General features: G+C 37.8%; 1 long non-coding RNA gene across 1 annotated transcript; it reads right to left on the bottom strand.

Moving 5' to 3' along the window:
• Positions 1 to 9,388: 9,388 nt before the first annotated feature.
• LOC124160551 lies at positions 9,389 to 11,607 on the bottom strand. The gene is made up of 2 exons (XR_006865191.1): positions 10,944 to 11,607; positions 9,389 to 9,768 (listed from the first exon to the last, which is right to left on the bottom strand). It is a non-coding gene; the product is annotated as an uncharacterized LOC124160551 (long non-coding RNA).
• Positions 11,608 to 12,531: the final 924 nt, after the last annotated feature.

Raw genomic sequence — 12,531 nt, 5'->3', positions numbered from 1 at the left:
TGAAACCATGATAACGACGTATCTGGGTCAAGAGTAAGATAACATGTACAAAAGCGCGAAAGCAGCGTTATCACATGCTGATACCAGATTTATCGGTGCATAACCGTCTCAAGGTTACACTCCCGAACAGCGAGGAGATAATTTGAAGTATTTACTGTAATTGATGAAAATGACCGAAAATTACTTTGCATCAGAAAATTTCTGGGGCTTCAAGCAGTGGCGTGGCCAGGAATTTCGTTCGGGGGGTATCCAAAACCAGGGGGGAAATTTTTTAAAAAAACAGGGTACTACGTAATGGGTTTAAAACTAATTTTAACACTTTCCATAATCGAAAACACTTCATTAGTTAAAGGAAATTCTTTAAAATGAATGATTTTTCAATACTTTATGAAAGAAAATAATTTCTGTTTATATATTTCAGGTGGGGGGTCCGGACCCCTCGCCGCTTCCCCCCTCCCCTGGCTATGCCACTGGCTTCAAGCCCATCAAACACCTGAGGCTGCACAAGTTGCCATCACAAGAACTCAACATGCACTATTTCCAACGGTAGCAGAAGACAAGTTCGTGCCGCATTCACACAGAAGCATATTCAACAACTGCCTCTCGTTCAAATTTGGGCGATGCGACTGTTTGGTGCGGTGCTTTCTGCTGATATGATTTCTGCTACAGTGATTTGATGCATCTCAGCCATCATTCCGAAGGATTCCAGATCCGTAATCACATCCCAGCGCATCGTACATGACACAGCAACAGATGCGAAGTCTTTGTAAACGAGCAGCCAGGGGTGGATACAGGATTTCTTTCTGGGGGGGGGGGGGGGGAAAGCAAGGCCGTATCCAGGATTTTTCCCTGGGGGGGGGGGGGGGCACAAGGATACCTTGTAATACAAAACGAACGCAACGATAATGGACCATATTAAAAATCTTGCATATTTTTTAAGGGTCTGGGGGGGCCACGTGCCCCCATGCCCTGCCCCTAGATCTGCCTATGAGAGCAGCAATAATAATTTTGAGGGATTTTAAACCACATAATTATAGATAAATACGCAACTCCACGAAAATGCAGGTCATCTGACCCTGTGAAATAGCACCTACACGAAAGTAAAGCACAAAAAGGATTAGATTATGGAAATTGAGAGGCATCACCTGCAGATATTATGAGTGCCCGATACATTGAACAAATTTGTGAGTCATCGGACCACTTTCAATACCGAGCCTCCAATGTAACGAGCCTGACGTATGATATGGGCATTTAAATCAGTAGAGAATATGTAAATTATCAATTGATTCAGTTGCAATCGAATTTCATATGGAAGTATAAAATATTATATTTTTCTGATGGATTAAAAATGCAGTTAGCAATAAATTTAGAACATACTCAGAATTATGTTGGCAGTACTAAGAAGCAAAAAGCTATTGTATCAAGTGGCTCCCTTTGGTGGAAATTGAGCAACTTTCGAGGGAAATGATGCTTAAATGGATCGTAAAGGCTGGTAAAATAGCTTAAAAAACAGCATGATGCCTAACGAGAAATGCTTTCGACTTCAAGGTAAATATTTTGTACCAAGTTTAAATTTGATTGCTTCAAAAATCATTTTTCCCTTTTGGCATTACATATATGGTTTAACACCCATTCTGAATTATTTTAAGGCATCAAAGTAATATGTTAGAGCAGACATTATACTAAGAAAAAGTGACCTTCCCAGTTAAATGATCACTGCAAGCCTTCTAGGTGCAAGTGATATGCTTACAGTCATTAAAATCGCCACTATGGAGAAGAAAACAACACATAATCAGGTTGGATGATGCTCCGCTGAAATTTCCCTAATCCAGATAAATGGTGTTATTATATGTATTATGAATTTGTTCTTTGAGCATTGGCCAATGGCTAACATTCAGTGTTCAAGTAGGCATACCTGTCTTACCCTAAACATATTAAAACTACAGACGATTCTAGTCCACAAGTAATTCATGCAAAAATTGTGCTGATACATGTTCCACTTTTTTGATAATAAAGACAACTCTAATACAAAAGTTGTGAGTCATTGATTGCCAAAACTGCGGCCTAACTGATCTACGAAGGTCACTTACCTATGGTTGCGGTGCTTTGTCCACCTTCATTGCCACACGTAGACCAGTGCTGGGCAGCCTACTTCCCACTTACGGCGCTCACCACACTGCATCACAGCTAATATGGAGTAGATACCTACTATTAATACATTATCCACGAAGGCCATTCTTCAAACTACAAAGGGCCAATACACAAGTAGGAAGTCTACAGTATGCAATTAAAACTTCCCTGAGATTTCAAAGTTTTCCAGGGTTAAATATTGCTTTTTTTTACATAGGGGTGCAATCCAGTTCTAAATAAGAGCGAGTTCATTGCTTAATACCACTGATGGGGAGGAAATTACAGTACATACCGATTAAATGAGCAAGGTTGATGCGTGTTCCGGATTATCCGCTTTGCATGAGCTTCACCCTCCTCCAATGTTTTCCCCGATCTTTACAAAAAGTAACAACGGATGGAAAAACTACAATATTATTGAATTTTAATCCAAGGATACACGATGCTTATTATTTTTCACCATAGTTCCCTTCATAAAACTTAATTTTTTTGCCTGCTGACCAGGAATGGGTCAAGTTTGCTTGGATGTCTGCTCTAGTATTGCAGAGGATGGATGAGTGGCAGAAAAAACTCTTTATTGACTCTTCTAGGAGATTTCTACAATGGATAACCTTGCACATGATTGAATACAACAGCCGCAAGGGAAGTGGAGATTTCGTCACACTCAAGGGATGTTTACGCTCGGGAGAGGAATGGATTAGTGCAGTGGTTCCCAACCGGTGGGTGGAGATCAGTCATGGGGTTGCTGAGGGGTTATAGGTGAGTCCCGACTCCGTCCTTAAACTGTCAGAAACCATCGAATAAACCATCAGAAAAGATATGAAAAATCTAAACACACGGAATTGTTTCTCGAGTTTTCTTGATCCTGGCAATTTGGCATCAGGGGCATACAACACAACTGCTACATCCCTTCCTAATGGCTCACACACACAAGTGGTGTACACTCCGGCAATGCCGCCACAATTGAACAACATTTTGAGTGGATAGGAACATAACAGAACATTCAATAATATACTAAACTCTCTAACGTTTTCTGATGGCATTCACCACTACGTACTTATGTGAACATACTTTTACAACAATGGCTTTCTTAAAAATAAAATAATACAGAAATCAACTCAATTTTGATGTTGACTCCAGGTTAAAAACTTAATCATTCAATACTGTCATTAATATGTGGATAAATGCAAACAGTCCCAAAAATCAAATGACAGCAAAACCTCTTCACATCGTAATTAAGGGGACCAAAATTTGGACAGTTTGATGTATGGAGGTTCACTATAGAGAGGTTTTAGTGATAGGCACCATTTTTCATATCCTTTGGAAATGAAAGGCACTACTCTCTTTTAAACCATAGTATTTATGAATTTAAATAAACATGCATGCATTAGTGAACATACATTTATTATTTAATGATAACGGAAAGCGAGCGCTATTGCATGATTTTTATCATTATTCAAGAGAAAACGATGTGATCTCTCCTAATTCAACAGTACCTTAAAATGATTAAGATAGTTGGATATCTTTTTTCTTAGTTACTGCTAGTTATGCTCTCATATGGAACAAAATGGCCATAACTAATGGTTGATGTGAAAATCACAGCGTATTAAATGTGTTTAACACTAGAAGGACGGCAGGGGTCATTAGACCCATTTTCAGAATTCAAATTTATTTTTCTCTTATTAAAATATTTTTTTTAATGTTGAAAATTTTTGACTTTGTTCATTTTGGACGAAAGTTTGATAAATTAGTGAAAATTCAACAATAATGTTTTGTTTTAAATTTTTATGACGTGTTATACCTAGAAGGACGGCTGGGGGTCATTTGACCCGCAACTGGTTTTCGCGCTATTTTCTTGCCCGTGGGCTCTTTAGTGCCATGTATATCATATAATCAGCAAGAGACTAGTAGTGTGGTAGATGATTTGCTTCATTTTGAATCTGGAAGTACCCGGATCAATGCCAGTTTCGTCCCAAGGGCTCCTATCTGTATTCGAAAACCTAGGCATAGCGACTTGTTGTGCACAATCTTTCGATATTTTTTGGGCAGCAAAGGGAAATAAAACATTTTCAATCCTTCATTTGCGTTAATTCTTGTAATTATGATGTTTTAATTTTCTTTTATTTATTGTTCAATGATTATTGTATTACCCACACCGGAAAATCCTCACGTATACCAAGAATTGTTTTCCGTCGTCCAAGATTCAGAGCTCTTAGAGACATTATTTTCAATATCGACTCATCAGGTTTACGAATAACTTTCATTTTTCTGGCCTGACGGCACTGTCACTTGACCTAGCCCCTTTGCCGTGTGTCCAGCATTAGTGCCGCCTGACCCCGTCGGGGTTGACTGCACGCTGCATCCTGGGGAAAAATCCTGTCTCTTTTTGAGAGAGCGGAGGAATTGGGTAGACTGTAAAATTCTGCTGTAAATCCTACCCTTGGAATCCGCACGTAGGTCGAAGAAGAAGCATTACTGCAAGTTCCTGGAAGATACGAATCAGGATACGGTTGGCGGTTGATTTCCTGCCTTTCGAACGGCAATTAGCGTTACTTCTGAAAATTTTGTCCTTTTTTACGAATTTCTAATGCTCTCCAGCTCTCTATACATCCAATGCAACCAGAGAAGATTCTACCATAATGCGCTTTCGTTTGTAGATTTTTTTGCATGCATATCAGTAGCGAGTTGAGGAAGAAAGTAAGAAGTCGAGAAATATATCAAGAGAAGAGAATCGTCGCGATTCAAATAGCTGTTGGGAATATTGAAGATAAGTCTGGAAGTGAATCGTAAACATCAGTTCAAGGATATTCTGACCAATCCATCAACATCTGCGTGCGATGGAAGCGACGAAGCCCAAGGTAGTGAATTCGATAGCGACTTTGGCTTGATAGCAAATGCACAGCTCTATCCAACAAAATGCAGCTGTCCTTTTATGAGGTAAATTCCAAATAAACCAGACAAATTTGGAATCAAGTACTGGGTTTGGACAGATTTGAAATGAAAATACAGCCTAAATGAATTTCCATATTGTGGCAAAGATGATGATTGGCCATCAAATCAAGCATTGGGGATATAAATAGTTACTAAAGTGATCGTAACATTCAAGAATTCAGGAATATATGTAACTTGTTACAATTATTTTCCATCCATCCAGCTGGCAGGAAGTCATAAAAAAATGGAAAACTTCTCTTGCATGGACGATCTGAAAAAAAATAGGCGTGACGCACAAATATCCATGACCCCTAAAATAGCCATGTAATCCATATAATTCGAGCGTTCAAAAATACCTTAGGCCATACTCTTACATAGAATCAGGCAAACTAGAACAATAATGTACTTTCACTCAGCAGCATGATCTCAGATGACACAATTTCCGAAACGAATAAAAGAATACCAAAGACTTCCTATTTCATAATAAAATCAAAGCGGGAGTAGATATGATGGATAGCATGTATCAATTTATTTACACATCTTCAAATCCAACAGCCATATCTCCACGGGCACAAAAAAGAAAAAGGTGCCAAATACCATCAAATTGAATCATTGCACTAATTTCCTTTCAATTTTCCAAATTCCTTTTCATGTGCAAATGGCAGGTGTCCTAACACCCCCTGCCACACGCTTTTAAGCGGCTAGCAGGTTAGTGTGTAGATTTAGATGTAGATGAATAAATCGTCAATTGAACTCATTCAGCGCAAAAAAAATATTTGTGGAAACAGCGCTGAAAAAATACTGTCTGTCTGAAATTTACAACAAAGTACAGTGGAACTTGGTTAGTACGTTCCTCCTTAGTACGGCGATTTCCCTCGGTCCCGGTACCATCCGAACAAAATACAGGTAAAAGAATTTGGTTATAGTACGTTTGAAAAAATTGCGCTTTCCTGGTTAGTACGCTCAATTGCTTGCCGTGACGCAACCCGCAATTCGTTCTCTAGTGTCTTCTTAAGGGTCGCAAACGTCTGAATTCATGATTTAATTTATTATTATTAGCCATTTACATTCTTCCATTCATTCCACATCTCTTTCTTCTACCGTAATTTATCCAAATGCATTTCTGAATTCTTGTGACGTGCTGAATAATAAAATGCGGCCATTTTTCGGGAATTTCTGACTATGAAAAACTACAGCCAATAAGAAGCCCTAATTTTCCCCACCCCGAGCTCCTCACCTTCTGTTGCCTTTGGAGCGCTTGGGAGTGCCCACTGCTGCGCGTAAAGTTCGTGAGTGGGCAATTGTTGCTATTGCACGAGTTATCATGATGAAGAAATGAGTCTTAACGGTATTAGACAATTCCCACATTATCTAAAGCAGTACTGCTCCATAAACTCGACGTCGTACGTATTTACTTGACTACTGTTGCGGGAGCAGACGATCCTCTGAATCTCCACGCGAAGCTTAGCTTAAAAATACTTGATCTCGGAACGAAAGCAGACGACATTAGACAAATTTTGAAAGTAAATTTCAACTGTTTAATATAAAATTTTCTTGTAATTACGTCGTAATCTAATAATCTTGCGTGTCATCAGTCGATATATCGATCGATTTTACAATCGAAATGGTATCATTCCCGAAGCGAATGTCTACGGCTATTGCCGTAATTTGAAAGTCAATATAATTTTGCCCAATTTTTATCATGTTTAAAAAACCAGTCGACTTACTCCGGGTCATTGTTATATTCTCCGAGTACGCTGTGAGAAAGAAAAATGACTTGTCTGAGCTTCACTCGTCCTCGTTCCGTAAATATATATAGGATAAATCACGGGAGATAGACGCCGTAATCATGAAATCGTCTCCGGGATGTCCATGAAAAATTGCTATTTTTATTCACGTGGTATTGTTTTTCATGGTAGCGCTCATTTCCTTGATTTTAAATGTGAAAAGAGTTCAGGAAGGCGATCCTATGAGAACTACCGATAGTAATTGTAATTATGACGACTTTTTCACTGATTGCAATAACCCCGACTGCTATTATTTACTTTCCTCGTTAGTACGTTTTCCTGGTTAGTACGTTCATTTTTCGTGGTCCCTTCAGAAACGTACTAACCAAGTTCCACTGTAATTAGTTTTAAAAAATTTTATGCAAATTTTGTAAACCAAGTACCCCTATTGTTTAAACATGTAACACAACTTTTGTATTGAGTGTATGTATTTTCATTATTAGATTTGCAATGGACTACAACATACGGTTTAATTCATGATTCTTTAAAATAATTGTTATTAACTTTTGACTATGGAAATAATATTTAATAATGTTAAATAGTGTTTTTAATTAACTGATTCAACAATTAATACGATTTAACTGAATATTGGTTGAAAATTAGGCGTTTTATTCCAAAATACATATTAGGGGTCAAATGACCCCTAGCCGTCCTTCTAGGCAGGGCGAAACTCCTGTCCTCCTAGTGTTAAGAAAAAAAATAAATGTGAAACATTTATTGCTGAAAATGTCATTCCATGTACGTAATCGCGGCTGCATTAATGGTCTCTAGTTGTCTTGGTACGATTTGCGGAGGTAGTTAGGCTGTCTCGGGAGTGTTTCCTTGGTATGATAAGTGGAGGTTTTATGAGATAAGGAGGTTCACTACAAAGAGGTTTGCCTATAAATTTACATGTAAATCTGACGGGACTGTAGGAGTGGTATGAAGTATGGAGGTTTATGATGTAAAGAGGTTCACTACATAGAGGTTTTACTGTAATATAGAATTCTTACTTACAAAAAGCAATTTCACATATTGATAGATAGTGGCAACAATTTTCTTAACTACCATCATATCAAAGCTGTATGAATTTTTTTGCCTGAAAAATTAAAAAGAATTAAAAAAGAAAGAGAAACACAAGCTCATGAAATTTTTTCCCAAATGTTTTCAGCCATCATCCAATCTCAACACCACCGCTGCGTTATCTTCACGTGCTTGAGTCCCATCCCCTTAGCTTCTCCTTCTCCTTTTAGTTATTGATGCCTTGAATATATGCCATGGTGTACTGTATTAACTGAGTATTTCATACATACACAGACATATGTTTTTTGAAAGTACAGATTGATTACTGATAAATAAATATAGATATATGTTTGCAATTGTGCACGTAATGTGGCTGATACTCACTAACAAGTGTTCCTTCGTGAAGATAGAAACTACAAGCCAAAGTACATGAAGACTATTTTAATTTTTCCATCTAATAACTTCAGTTGACAAAATTGTTATCATAATCTATTTATATGTAAAATTGCAATTTTGAAGTAACAATACTACAATTTAGAGTTTTGGGTACGTTCACATAAGTATTTAGTGGTGAATTTATTTATACACATACCTATTGCATTTTACACATACAATATTTGGTAATGAATTATACACATATGGAAGGAATATAATACAAATAAGGGTTTTTACTCCACCATGTGACCAATGGACTGTGGAGGTACATATTCCATTGAGGAAAGGTCAAAGGGTCACCAGCTTGCGAAAAAGGTTGGGAACCACTGGAGAAATGGATTATGTATAAAGGCAGTGGATGCAGAGGGAGCGTGAGTCACAGACACGTTTTCTCACTTGCTGAGACAGTTTTCTGGAGTGTATTGAGCAGTGGGAATTGAGAGAATACGAGATCAATAACATTATCCCCACTTAAAAGATCCACGGTCTGGTGAGGAAAGCTTATTAAGCTCTCAGTGAGACCTTGAAGCAATCCAAAATATCTCCAACTAGGTATGTGCTAAAACATTATTCTATTGTTTGACTTACATAAATTATAAACATTATAATAAAAAAAGTGGAAGTTGGGAATATGTCTCTGTGTTTCCAATTGTTTGTGCTGCCTCCCTCATTCATTAGCCCCAATAATCAAAAGTTTACTGAATGCCCACTCGCCGATAAACACTCCTAATTCAATCTGTCAACAGCAAGCGCTATCCCATTTAAAATAGCACTATTTGAGTGACTACGGATTATAAAGACTCAATGTCATGGAGCTAAATTAGTCCCTGAGACTTCAATTTCACAAGTTTCATGAAGCGCAGGTATTTTTTAAAGATGCTGATGGTGGTGCTTTGCACCAGGGAATGGCCCTGTGCAATGAAACTTATTGTGTTAAATAAATTTTGGGAAAAACTGCACCAGCTCTTCTGTCATGGATACCTTGTTATACTATATCACACGTGATTCCATCCACATCATTTGTGGTCTTATCAAATTCTTCTGTTACATTCAATTGATATTATTTTCACATTACCTAAGGGATTCAGAGATTAAAATGATACTGATGTGATAAAATTGATATATTTTATATACAAATATTACATCACAATGTGCACATAAATATCGAACTCCAACCCAAAATACTATCCAATATTTTCTATTATTCATAATAAATCTTTAAAAAATTCAGGGACATTAAATATTAAAAATATGTACACATATTACTTAATTATGCTGCACATAACTAGTGCTTCCTGCTAAGAGATTTTCTGAAAAGCCTGAGGACTTTGGATCTCACTCCGTGATTATCATCCTCACAAACTGCTTCTTTACAATCACTGAATACTTATGCATTTGATTAATCCTATTACTCATCACCGCAATTATGAAATGATGTTCATCCACTGATACGGTCCACAATTATTTCCTATTTCTTCCGTCGGCCCTAAAATAGAGAGAATGCAAATTACGAAGGACCTATTTCACTCGATCTTAAGGTAATAATCATGCATACAAAGGCTAAATTTCTAAACATGCCCATGCACAAGATTTGACCCAAGTATTATACTTCATAGATATTACAATCCGACATTTTCTAAACAGAAACTCATGCAACCATGTACACAGTCAGGGGGAAAGGCACTTCAGACCCCCCCCCCAAAATTTCTTCCCTCATGGCAACTGCAAGCGATACATCTACTCAGGAGAAGACTAGTCCAAGGGAACCTATCCTCTGAACAAGAACCCCACAACCTTCTGATTAGTAGCAGAGCAAAGACTGCGTAACTGATGAAGGCGGTACAGTTTGAAAATTTAAAAGATACAAGTTGCTTCAGAAATCTCTTCGGAATTTTCTATCAGAGGATACATTAATAATATCTGCAGGTAATATAAATACAAATTGTTTTCGAGATGGGATGGTAGCAGTCGATATTACATGGAACTGCACTCTAACAGGAAGTGAGATGACTTAGCAAATTCAACCAGCAATGGGAGGGTGGGTGGGGCAGCTCAAAGAGCAAGTACCTCCATGCTGTGAGCTCTGATACCTATTTAGCATTCTTTCTTTCCGTTCAGCATCACCAATTACTTCTTATTCTTAATTAGTACCTCCATGTAATGTGTAGACAACGTGCTCTCTCATGCGACTAAAATCAGTACATCTGCCGCAATCTTCCCTTAGGAAGTTCTCCAACAAGTCAAGTAAGACAGGTTCCTGTCATGGACTGGAGATGTACATAAGCATGGCCATCATATAGATGAAATGTTTCATAAACGAGGTTGGAAATTCATGGATTAATCAGTGGTAATTCATAGGACCAAAAAAAATGAGTGTACAGGTAAGGTCATCGTGTAACCGAGGGTGGTACATTCAAGGCTCTACTGTATCCATGTTTTCAATTTATGCCTTTTCGTAAGTGATTTATCTGCTACAACGCAAACTATATTCCAAATTATGAAGCAAAATGATTACACACACTAAGTCTTTTATCCTTGATTACCTGTGTTTTCAAATAATGAAGTATCACATAACATTCATAAGCACAGATATTTGAGAATTGGCTGTGAGTGATTAAACATGCTAGATGGAAATCATGGCCCAAGAACTTTGCTGCTTACCCTTTTTCTTCCATTCCTCGTCTGCTTTTTTGGATTGAGAACTGTTGACTCCTCACTTCCTTTTGGCGACTTCCTCCCTGAAAGAAAAATCTTGTAAGGCATGGGCACCCTCACAACACCACTCACCACCACATGATTAAAAAGACCATTTTTTGCCACACATTGAGTGAGTTTTCTAACAGGACAAAAAACAATTTCATTCAATATCTTCCCTGTGACTTGGCTGCAGAAATGTTTCTTGGACTCTGCACTGTCAATTCATGTGAATGCGACAATGTATGCAAGGGGGAGACCAGCCGAATAATTGACGTCCAGCTTAAGAAACAACAAAATAATTTTAGACAACCAAAAAAGTCAGCAGCGGTGGAACACAGCAATATTGAAGACCATCCCATAAAATGTGCTAACGCAGAATTCCCCGCCACTCAGAATCAAACTCACAGAGACCACATAGCCAAAGAAGCCACAGAGATCCACTAGAAACCTAAGATTTCCAACAGGGATTGCAACATTGGGAGACGGAATTGAATGCATTAGAAGGAATGCAGATGAAAACATTCCAACGGTCAGCAGGACCCAAGAGCAGCTCATTGGATGGTCCCCAACCCCCCTGAATTCAAATAATAACTTTGAATTGCTATGAATCCTCACACTGCAGGGTTGAAATCCTGATGACAAAAAACAAGCCATACATATAAACATCAGTGCTACTACAAAGCATTACTGAAGTGCCAAGCTCAAGATACATTTCCACAGAATAGAGATATTCTGATTTTTATGCCAAGCAAAATTATGGATAATTGTTTGTTTTAATTCTACTTATGCATACAAAAGGCTAATTTATTTTAATGCCTCAATTAATACATTCATAACAGCTTACTGTGTGGTGTACACCAAAAAATATTTTTTCTCATTAAATGACTTAAAATGCCATGTCAAGTGTGGAAAAAAAAACGTGTAATTTTGTTTTCAGACAGGATTCCCACTCAAACTAAATCATAAAATTCACGGTTTTTCCAGGTTGTAAAATGTCGTCAACTTCATAGTTTGTAGATAAACCATTTTAGGCAGAAATATTGATTGCGTAGTAATCATCAGCCACAAGTTAACTAAGAATTTAACAGACGCGACAGACGATGCAAACGCAGCTATGAAAGTGCTATCTCTCCTGAAGTCACATATTGTTTGCAAAATTCAGCCCCAGCCAAAGGTTTTGAGTGAGAAAATGGAGGGACCAGGGTGCCAGGGAAGTTATTAAGTGTCTGAATTTTTGCCAGGGTTAATGAACACTTTGGTTACAAGTCTTCTGGCTTTGGTACAGATTTAAGGTTTATGTTTCATCATGGCACATGTACCAATAATTGCGCTTCGAATATATGTATTCCGATAAATGAGTGGACAGTGTCTGCAAGTGACTGACCTTCAAATGTGATCCATGTATCAACTTTTCTTTTGATCCATCAATTGTAGTTCTAAAATAAAGTTTGAGATATTTTTAAGGTTATATGACAAAATTCACGGCTTATTCACGGCTGAGTGGGAGCCGAATAAGATAATTGTTTCCAGCATAAAAATCACATAATGCCAA

This window comes from Ischnura elegans, chromosome 6, assembly GCF_921293095.1.
Source record: "Ischnura elegans chromosome 6, ioIscEleg1.1, whole genome shotgun sequence".
Lineage (NCBI taxonomy): Eukaryota > Metazoa > Arthropoda > Insecta > Odonata > Coenagrionidae > Ischnura > Ischnura elegans.
This window is presented reverse-complemented; position numbering and strand designations above follow the sequence as displayed.